The sequence below is a fragment of the Canis lupus genome, chromosome 1, assembly GCF_003254725.2.
Source record: "Canis lupus dingo isolate Sandy chromosome 1, ASM325472v2, whole genome shotgun sequence".
In the NCBI taxonomy this organism is placed as follows: Eukaryota; Metazoa; Chordata; class Mammalia; order Carnivora; family Canidae; genus Canis; species Canis lupus.
In genome coordinates, this window is record NC_064243.1 from 95,968,841 (window position 1) to 95,980,064 (window position 11,224).

Consider the following 11,224-nt stretch of genomic DNA (forward strand, 5'->3'; position numbering starts at 1 on the left):
CCGATATTTTATTGTGAGAACACTCCCATTGCTTCTAGAGATCTTCAACATGTAAGTTTTTATTTGTTGTAAAATATGCATTCCGGTATTATGCCATTAGCCATAATTTATTTGGCCAGCTCCCATCTTTTGACATTTAGTGCTGTTGTTAAAATTATACTATTATAAGTAATGCTGCCGTGAATCTCATTTGGTATAAATCTTTGTGTGTTTGTCAGGACCATCTAGGCTTGAGCCGATAATAAACAACCCACAAATCTCAGTGGCTTAACACAGCAAAGGGCTGTCTCCCGTCACTTACAAGGCCTACCGCAGGCGCTCCGCTCCACCCGACCACGCTGCAGCAAGCTGCGGCTGCAGCCCGGTAGGCAACCTCCAGGCTTTGCTTTGGGAGTGCCCAGAGCGGGTGGGGAGCTTGCACTCTCTTCTGGGCTTGGCCAGGATGTGAAAACCATCATTTCTGCTCACAGACCCTCAGCCCAAGCCAGTCCTGGGGCCCGGCTGGCCTGCCAGTGAGGTAAGAGCCCAGCAGGGAGGAGAGTCTTTGTGGGCGGGCAGTGGTGATAATCCCCCTGCAGAGGGAGAAGAAACACAGCCTGGAGACATAAATTGGCAACACTAGGAATGAAAGAAGGCAGGTCATTATTGATAGAGATTAAAACAAGAGTTATACTAGGAACAACAACAACAACAACAACAACAAAAACATAGAGAGAGAATAATTATCTCTAAAAATGTAATTTTTTTTTTTTAAATTTATTTATTTATGATAGTCACAGAGAGAGAGAGAGAGAGAGAGGCAGAGACACAGGCAGAGGGAGAAGCAGGCTCCATGCACCGGGAGCCCGACATGGGATTCGATCCCGGGTCTCCAGGATCGCGCCCTAGGCCAAAGGCAGGCGCCTAAACCGCTGCGCCACCCAGGGATCCCTCTAAAAATGTAATTGAGCAAAATTCAAAAATGAAAAGAAACTGGATAGGCCTTTAACCACTAAAGAAATGTTGCCAGCAGTTTAGAAGTCTATTCTGCTTAATACTACACACAAGATGGGGGCACCAGAGGGGCTCAGTGGTTGAGCATCTGCCTTTAGCCCAGGGCATGATCCTGGAGGCTTCCTGCAGAGATCCTGCTTCTCCCTCTGCTTGTGTCTCTGCCTCTCTCTGTGTGTCTCTCATGAATAAATAAATTAAAAAAAAAATACACACAAGATGTCAGGACCAGACAGTTTGATAAGAGAATTCTGCCAAAGAGTTAAGGAACAGGTATCCCAAAGTTGTGTAAATGTTACAAAGGATAGAAAAGAGGCACTGATCTCTGACTCATTTTCTGAGATTAGTTCTTTTTTTTTTTTGACCAAAGCAAAGACAGCAAGAGAAAGAAGGAGATTCATCCTCCTTATAAATGCAAACATCAGAATCCTGACAGAGATTAGCGAATGGAGTTCAGTGATATGTAAAAACAAATCGATCCTGATGAATCTGGATTTTTTTTTTAAGGACTGTGAGATTACATTTGAAAATCTGTTTGTGTAATTCACAATTTAAAATTCCATATACATTCAAGGCACAAACTCATAGGAAATTGGGAACAGAAAGAAGTCTCTTAACTTCATGGGAAAAAAAAATCCCTGCAAATTAACTGTAGCAAGCAGCCTCCACTGGGGAAACCTTAGAATGAGGGTGTTTGAAGTCCGAGACAAGCTGAGAATGTCTGCCATCACCTTTTACCCAATATTTTACTTGAGCTACTTATTCTCATAAGATATTGGGCGGGGGGGGAATGACAAATGCTAGAATTCCTGAGAGAAGAAAAGATGAAATTTCCTATAGATGAGAAGATTGTATATGTAGAAAAATCTGAGAGAATCTGTAGATGAAAAGAAAAATCAGTGAGGGTGTTTAGCTGTTTTTTTTTTTTTTTTTTGGACATAAGGTAAGTGTGAAAAAATCAATGTGTTATTTGCAACAACAGATTATAAAATGCAATTTAAGAAATGTGCCATTTATAGTGGCAAAAAAAAAAAAAACATGGTAACTATGCAGAAATCTAACAAAAGCTGTGAAAGTTCTTTCCGAAGGACATTTCAAAGTGTCCTTGAGGTACATAAAAGAAGACCAGATAGAGTAACTACGGTAACAATGGATAGGAAAACTCAACAGCATAAAGATATTCGTTTTCCCAAATTAACCCAGGAATTGTTGACGTTCAACAAATATTTTAGAGAAATCTAACAAGCTGATCAAAAACTCATATGGAAGCAGAACTGGCCGAGAATAAGCAAAATTAATCAAGGTGAGAGAATTTGCTTATTGGGTGTTTGGACTTTTTATGAAGCTATAATAATAAACAAATAAATCAGAGAAAACAGAGAGAGCTTGGAAGCAGACCCCTGCATCTGAAGGAGATTTATATATGAGGGAGGTGGCTGTGTAGACCAGCGACATGATAAACAGTTCAATCAATGCAGCAGGCAGAAGTGTCAGAAAACATAAAATTAAATCTCCATCTCACACCACAGTCAAACATGATTCCAGGTTGATTAAAGACCTATATGTGAAAAGCAAAGTTACAAAAAATTTTTTTTGGTGGTTTATAGGGGCGATATTTATGATCTTAAAATTGTCAAGGATTTCTCAGACAAAAGGCGAAAAAACACAAAACCAAACCTCAATCCATTGGGCTACATTAGAGTTAAAAATAAGCATAGAAGACAACGTTGAGGAGTGAACACAAGTTTGCAGTCCAGGAGATATACTGTTTGCAAACATAAAGCAGACAAAGGATTAGTATGCTAAGTACATAAAGAACTCTTTAAGTTTCTAAGAATAAGCAAAAAAAAAAAAAAAAAAAAAATCAATGGAATAATGGACAAAACATATAAACAGGCAATCCACAGGAGACACAGCTCCAAAGACCAACATACATGAAAATACACTATCTCACTAGTAATTGGAAGGTGAAAATTACAATAGGAAGCAGATCAGAAAACTAAAAGTTGACAGTGCTCTTTGAAGGTGGGCTGTGGGGGCTGGGAACTCTGATTTTGATGGTAGGAATACAAGGAGCTGACCTTGGTGAAGGACAACTTGGCAACATCTGGGAGAAATACGCATCCCTATGACCTGGCAGTTCTGCTGATGATGACTCCCTAGAGAAGCCCCTACCCAAGGAGTCGTGCATGGCAGCGTGGCTCATAACAGGAAACACATAAATACTCTGAATGTGCATATCCAGAGGCATGGAACAACAACCTTTGGCAAAAGCCATATAATGTGAACTGTATGCTTTTCTATTTAGTAAAATGAATGAATTAATATTGATAAATCTCAAAAGCATAATGTTGACTGAAGCATGCAATTTACAGAGGGGTATTTACAACATGATAACATTTATAAATAATTTTATAAAGCCAGAACATACTGTTCTTGATTATAGATACGTAATAAACACAATAATAAAAATATATGTGAGACTTAGAAGCTTCATAATTAAGGATGGCAGTTACTCTGGGGGATAGAGTAGTAGGGATGTAATTGGGGATGGAGTATTCAGGGTTCTTTAGCTATAATGTAAAATTTTATTTCTTACCTAATAAAAGACCCACCTGAGACGTGACAGAATGTTGAGATCTTACAAAGTTAGGTAAGCTTTCCATGGATTTTATTATATTATTTTCTGTATGCTTGAAATATTTCAAAATCATAATTTACGTAAAGAACATCTTTTTTGATCATTTTTTAAATATAGCATGAGATAAAATCATTGATAAAAAGAAATCTTTCTCATCCCTTGTTAACATTTTAAAGCAAAGTCTAAGACCACAAACACTATCTTCAAAAATTCATCTCCCTCAAATCAAGTATTCCCTTTGACTTTTTAAAAATGCTTAAGAATTGAATTGAGATATTTATCCTTCCAACATGTATAAATCAGTGGTTTCTAGTATGTTCACAGAGTCGTGCACCATAATCTAATTTTAAAACACTTTCATTACCCCAAAGAGGAAGCCCTGTACCCAGAAGTCACTCCCCATTCTTTATCCCTCTGCAACCTACTTTCTAATTTCTATGGATTTGCCTATTCTGGACATTTAATATCTGGAATAATGTAACATGTGGCCTTTTATTTCTGACTTGCTTCACTTTGCTTGTCTTCAAGGTTTATCCATGTTATATAGCATGTCAGTGCTTATTCCTTTTTATTGCCAAGTAATCTATTTCGTGGATATACCACATTTTGTTCAACAAATTTATCAGCCGACGGGCATTGGGTTATTTCCACTTTTTTGGCTATTTGGAACAATGCTGATTTAAATAGTATCTTACAAGGTTTTGTGTGCCCGTGTGTCTTCCCTTCTCTTGAATATGGACCTAGGAGTAGAATGGTTTTGGTCACATGGTGACTCTACGTTTACCATTTTGAGGAACTGCCAAACTGGTTCCCAAGGCAGCTGCACTTTTACATTCCCACCAGCACTACCCAAGGGCTTGAATTTCCCCACGTCCTCATCAACACTTGTCATTGTCTGTCTTTTTAATTTTAGTCACCCTAGTGCACGTGAAGCGGTATTTCATTGTGGCTTTGATTTGCATTTCCCAGTGATTAGTCACGTTGAGCATCTTCTTGTGGGTTTATCAGTTGTTGGTGTATCTCTTTTGGAGAAATGTCTATCCAAATTCCTTTCCATCTTTTAAATTGAGAAATACGAGCTCTCCAGCTATTTTTCCATTTCAAGATAATTTTGGCTATTCAGCATGCTTTGTATTTCCTTAGGAATTTTAAGATTAGCCTGTCACTTTAGGGGAAGAAAAGCCAGCTGGGACTTTGATGGGCAGTATTAAGCTTTTCCTATCTATGAACACAGGATGTCTTTCTGTTTACTTTATTTCTTCCTTAGTTTCTCTCAAAAATGTTTTGCAGTTCAAAGTGTAAAAACCTTTCATTTCTTTTGTTGAATTTACTCCTAGGTGGTTTATTCGATTTGAATAAAAATAAAATAAAATAAAATAAAATAAAATAAAATAAAATAAATGGCATTGTTGGGGCATCTGAGTGACTTAGTTGGTTGAGCGTCCAACTCTTTGATTTCAGCTCAGATCATGATCTCAGGGTCATGGGATGGAGTCCCGTGTCTGGCTCCCTGTTCAGCGAGGAGTTTGCTTGTCCTCTTCCTCTCCTCGTTCCCTCCCTTAAACAGTAAATACATAAGTAAATAAATAAATAAATAAATAAATAAATAAATAAATAAATAACATCTTTAAGACAATGGCATTGTTTTCTTAATTTCACTTTTGGATTGCTCACTGCTAGTGCACCGAAGAACAATTTATTTTCATGTATCAATCACATATTCTTCAATTTCTCTGAACCTGTGTGTTAGCACCAGTAGATTGTTGGGTGGATTACTTAAGGGTTTTCTATATACAAGTGCATGCAGTCTGTGTGCAAAGATAGGTTTCCTTTCCTTTCCTTTGATGTACTTACTTGTTTCTTTTCCCCAGCTGTCCCCAAAAACATCTTCATTTTAAAAAAAAAGAAAGATTTGAGAGTGAGAGGAGCAGAGAAGCGCCGAGAAGGACGGAGATGGAGAAGAACAGGGAGAGGGAGAAGCAGACGCTGTGTAAAGTATAGAGTCTGACTTGGGGTCGCTCCCACCACCCTGAGGTCATGACCTGAAACCAAGAGTCGGCTGCTTAACCCACCGAGCCGCCCAGGTGTTCCATCCTTGTCTTTTTTTTTTTTTTAAGAAGTATACTCAGGGGTAAACTGAGGGTCACCTGACACCTCATTGACTCAGAATTGAAAGGAGACTTAGAAATCATTCATTCACTCATTTCTCTATTTGGTAAATATTTACTCACTGTATCCAGTGCACTACGGGGTGGGAGGAGGGCCCCACCTTCATGGAACCAACAGGCAGGTGGTAGAGGCAGTGAAAGGAGTCACAGGTAAAGAAGCAGGATGGTTAGGCTTGGATAAGATTACATGAAGGAGATAATCGTGGGGACACGAGAGGGGGCATCTTGGGGCGAGGGTACTGTGGTGCTCAGATGCCCTTCTGAGAAAGTCATTCGGTTTGAGCCTTTACCTGTTCTAGGAGTTCTCCCTACACATCCCCAACAGGTGCTCATCAGGACTTGACCTTCCTGCCTCCTGGCAGAGGTGACCCATCACCTCCTGGGAAAGTCCACCCCGCCCTGGGTCTACTGCTCTCATACAAAGCTCCTTCCTAGCATTGGACCCAAGTCCTCCTCTTGACCTGGTCCCTACCTGGCCTTAGCTACTTCCCCTATAGTTTGTTGCTCTGTGTAACTGTGGAGACAGCCAGTCTGAGTCTGTCCCCCAGGCTCGGATCATGCTGGGGATGCACCTCTGGGCCTCTCCAGGGGAGAGACGGGAGCCTGCGGGGAGGTGTGACCCCAGCCAGGAAGAGGTGCCTGGCACCCACCGACACTTGCGTGGCCCTGAGGCCAGTTCTGGGTCCCAGCAGGGTCCCCCCTCCCCATCCCTGCTGGAAAGGGTGAGAGGGAAAGAGCAAAGGGCTGGCGTCCCCATTTGAGACACTTGGGCCAGCTTTTGACACCGTGAAATGCCAACAGGGCAACGCACATAATTTGTTTTCCCTCTTGAAGTGGGGGGAAACCCCAGAGCCCAGCCTGTGCCGCGGGCAGCCCCCCGCGCTCTGAGAGACAGCTGCCGTGGCCCGGCGCCTGCCGCCTCGCGGTAGAGACGGTGGAGACGGCTCGGGTTTGGAGCGTGTGGACCTGATTTGTGACAACCTGCTGATGTTCTTCAGCAACGCGTCTACTCCTTCCACTCAATTAGACAGTTAAAAATTACTGATAAAGCACGAGGGATTTTTGTGAAGCTTTTCAAGAGACTTGAAACTGAAATTGAAGTCTGGTTAAAGACGAGAAAAGAAAACTCGAGTATCATTTCCTTCCTGTAATAGATTAGATTTGAACTTTTAAACTAAAGGAAACCAATTTGGTTTGTTTCTCCCGAAGCCTCCCTGCCCCCCCTTCCCGGGTGATGCCGAGGCAGTGAGAGCCCCTCCCCGGGGCGGCGGAAACCACTCCGGAGGGCAGCGGGTCGCGGGGCTGCCGCACAGGCCTGTGTGCCCTCCGGGCGGCGGGGCTGAGGACCTCCTCAGGGTTCTGGCGGGAGGTGAGGAGGACAGAGCCGGCAAGTGTTTAGGTGTTTAGGACACGGCCCATCACAGGGGAGGCCTCCATACACAGGTATCATTTCAGTTTCCCCACCCCTGGCAATGGGACACCTGCTCATTGAAACCCAAGTTTATTATTACTCACCCTGGGGGTGAGTGAGACCTTTTATAATATGGCCCTTTAAGAGAGGCACCTGGGGGACTCAAGGCTTGAGCATCTGCCTTCTGCTCAAGTCATGATCCTGGGGTCCTGGGATCGAGTCCCTCGTCGGGGTCCCCGCAGGGAGCCTGCTTCTCCCTCTGCCTGTGTCTCTGCCTCTCTCTGTGTCTCTCGGGAATAAATAAATAAGTCTTAAAAAAAATCTGTTTGTGATTCCATTTATAACTCCGTCTCCCTGGAGGTCAGAAACCCAGTGTAAATATACATGCCAGAGGAGCAATGGACTCTTGGGCCAGTCTGCCCAGGAAGCTGCCGTGTCCCTCCTCTTGGCTAGCTCTATGCGCCTCCGCTCACCTGTGCCCTGACTCCCCGCCCCCGCCACCCGCCCCCAGCCTGGGGCCTTTGCTGGGGGGGAGACAGGGGTGGATCCTGGCCCAAGCAGGGACCGTGGATATGCAATAGGAACAGGGACATGGAGCATTAGTCAGATGATGGGGGGGTGTTTGCATAGAGGGGGTGCCGGAGTCCTGGGGGGGGTCTGGGGGGGTCCAGGTTTCTCACGGGGAACAGCGGGGCAGTGAACCAGCACAGGAAGCCGTCTGCCCAGAGAAGCAAACTGGGAAGCCCAGAAGCCCCACAAAGAAGAGAGGATGGCCGGAGTCTCCCCAGGGCCCATCTGGGAAAATCCCTATCCCCCTAGGCCCGTGGATGCCCCTGAGACTGAGGCTCCAGCCCCAGAATACCCCGCTCCTGTGTGACGTGGGCCACCCGAGGCGGTCGATGCTCTGAGCCTTGTGTCCCTTTGTCCTGGGGAAGGCCAGTGAAAGGGGACAGTACACTACTAGGTACTTAGCCTTGAGCGTCACCTGCGAACTGAGACGATGCCCAAGAGCTTCGTGGTGGCAGGTGCCAGGGCGTGGTGTTCAGGGGGACGGAGTCCAAAGCCTAGTCCCCGTTGCCCTTAGCCCGAGCACGTCACTGACCTTGAGTTTGTTGTGCATCTGCCATGGGGGTGTAGTAAGGACTGGAGATGACAGCAGACGCATCAGCTGCTGGTACCTGGTCAGTCCTTGCATTGGTTTATTTACAAGTGCATTAGGGTGACTTGTGCCCAGAGCTGTGAGGGGGAGAGGAAGGGAGGAGGATGGAGGATGGGGAGGGGGCTCACACATACACACATGTTCACACCGTTGCACACTCACACTTACACCCACAGGCATTCATTCATATCAGCATAAACACACACCCACCTGGTCCCTGCTGCACACCCCCCTTGCCCAATGGCACAAACCTGGCTATCCGAGGTGGGCATATTCTGGTGACCCCAAGTCCCCCACCTGCTGGATTATAAGGTGCCTCCAACACCTGTTTTCGAGGACTCAGGCCAGCCCAACGACAGGCTGCCCCACTGTTCCCGCACTGCAGTGCCCCTTGGAAAGTTCCAGGCTGCCCAGGGCCGCACAGCCCACCTTCTGTGAGCAGGAGTGGCACAGCACAGCTTCCTACCCCAGATCAAGGTGTACTGGTCATTTCTTGGCCGTGGTTTTATCCTCAGGAACTAAAGAGCTCCAGGAGGTGTCGTGTGCGGGTCCTAGGGCCCCACCTGCCCACTGCCAGTCATGGCCTTTTTGAAGCTGATGGGGGGGGGCAGCGGCTTCTCCCCAGGGACATCAGGGCTCCCTGCTGGGCCATCTCACCCACAGTGAGCCTCAGCCAAGGCCGCTCCTTCCCTGTGACCAGCTCCCGCCAGTGCAGCGGCCGCGGCGCAGTCATTCGGCTCAGAGCCCTGGACCCAGGCCACCCGGGGTGTGTGCTTCTGTGGACACTAATCACTTCCAGTTAAAGTCTTGATCTTTCTGGACAAACACCGTCCTTGTAAGGCTGGCTGGTCATTTCCGACGTCCTCCTATTTCACTGGGAAGCCAGCCCCCGCCTGCAATCCTGTCATGTGTCTGGTGTCCTGCGGCCCATTGCATAGACGGATCTGGCCCCGGGGGCCCTCATCCGCCTCAGCTCCGTGTCCTCATCTGGAGCAAGTTCTCCGCCCTCACCCCTGCAGCTGGAGTGCCCATGGCCATCGTTGACCACGGCCAGCCCTCGGGTGTTGCTGGGACCCCTGCTCTCCCCTGAGCCTCCATCTGCTCCAAGCACCATCCCCCAGGTGCCCTTACCCAGCCTCGAGGACGAGACCCCTAATCTCCACCCTCATGTCCTCGGGGCCTGGCTCAGCGGCCAGAAGTGGTCTCCACCTAATGCAGGCTGGTCCCCTCTTTCTCTCTCTCTCTCTCTTTTTGATAAGTCAGCTATTTATTTATTTATTTATTTATTTATTTATTTATTTATTTATTTATTTAACTGTTTAAGTTTGGAAGCTGTCAGAGACTCACAGAGAAGCTGGTGAGATCGTGTGGGGGAAATGCCAGAGGGCTTCCCCTGTTCTCAACATCTCTGTCACCATCACAGGAGGGGTGGGCGGCAGAGCGACAACCATCCAAACTGAGAAACTGACTTTAGGAAAACACGTCAACCACCTGGGCCCTTTCCTCTCCAGGGCCCTTTCCTCTCCAGGGCCCACATTGTGTGTCACCATCACCTCTTTGGACTCCTCCAGCCAGGGCGGGAGGCTCCTGAGAGTGTCCCGTCCCTTTGGGAGGTTGTGGGTCAGGGATCGTGCTCATCAGCCTGCTTGTCTGTGTTCTCCCTGTTAGACTAGACGGTGGCACAGGAGTCGCATGTTGTCCCGGTTGCTCCTCTTGTTTCAGGTCCAGCATAGCTCAGCTCAGCGCCCCTATGGTCTTTAACAATCATGGATTGTCTTGCATTAATTTCAATTTTTAAAATATTGCATTAAAGTTTTATTTGTCTGATCACTGTTTTGTTAGCTCCTTGCAAGGCGATGGCCTCCCTCACCGCCGCTTCCCCTGCCACCAGGCCAGCCTAGGATCTGAAGATGGGAGTTAGAGGCACCTTACAATCCAGCAAGCGGGGGACTCGGGGTCACTGGTACGTACCCACCTCAGACAGCCAGCTTTGTGGTGGTGTGCGGTGGGCATTGTCTCACCCAGGGCCCTGTGTGTGAGTGTGTAAGTGCTGGTATGAACACATACAGGTATATGTAAGTGTGTGAGTGTGCAATGCTATGATTGTGTGAGCATGTGTATACATGTGTGTGCATTAACATGTGCGTGAGGATGTGCCTATATGTGTGCATGTGCATGTGTGCATGAGCATGTCAGCATGTGTATGTAGGCATACATATGTGTATACTTTGTATGTGTGTCTGTGTGAGCCTGTGTACACATGTGTATGCGTTAGCATGTACACGAGGGTGTGCCTATATGTGTGTGCATGAACATGGAAGCATGTGTGTAGGCACACAGGTGTACACTGAGCGTGTGTACCCATGTGAGCCTGTGTACACGGGTATGCGTTAGGATGTGTGCGAGGGTGTGCTTATATGTGTGCATGTGCATGTGTGCATGAGTATGTGAGGGTGTGCATAGGCATACACTCGTGTACAGCAGTGTGAGGGTGTGTCAGCTGCCACCCCCGGGGTTGTCATTGCACTTTTGGCTGGTCCCAGGCTCCTGGGGTCCTGCAGGGTTAACAGGCGAAGGGGAGCAAGTGCCAGGGGGCCTGAGAAGGAGGTGCCCCTGAGCAGAGAGTGGGGCACCTGCCAGCAGGAGGGGGGGCAGGAACATGGAGCCCCCGGCTCTTCCACAGCCGTCCTAGTCCTCCAGGGCCTGGCCCACTGCACCCACTCATGGGCTCCATTTCAGCCCCCCCTTTACAAGGACCTCTGGAAGCAGCCTCACCCCTGCCTGCACACACCCCTACCCCAATGGAATCATCGAGACCCCCGGAAGCTCTCTGTGACTTCCTGCAACTCTCCGGG

General features: G+C 47.0%; 1 long non-coding RNA gene across 1 annotated transcript; it reads right to left on the reverse strand.

Annotated features, from left to right (window-relative positions):
- Nucleotides 1-3,644: 3,644 nt before the first annotated feature.
- On the reverse strand, nucleotides 3,645-9,143 carry LOC125752381 (uncharacterized). The gene is made up of 3 exons (XR_007401771.1): nucleotides 9,027-9,143; nucleotides 8,313-8,446; nucleotides 3,645-5,189 (listed from the first exon to the last, which is right to left on the reverse strand). It is a non-coding gene; the product is annotated as an uncharacterized LOC125752381 (long non-coding RNA).
- Between the last annotated feature and the right edge of the window lie 2,081 nt (nucleotides 9,144-11,224).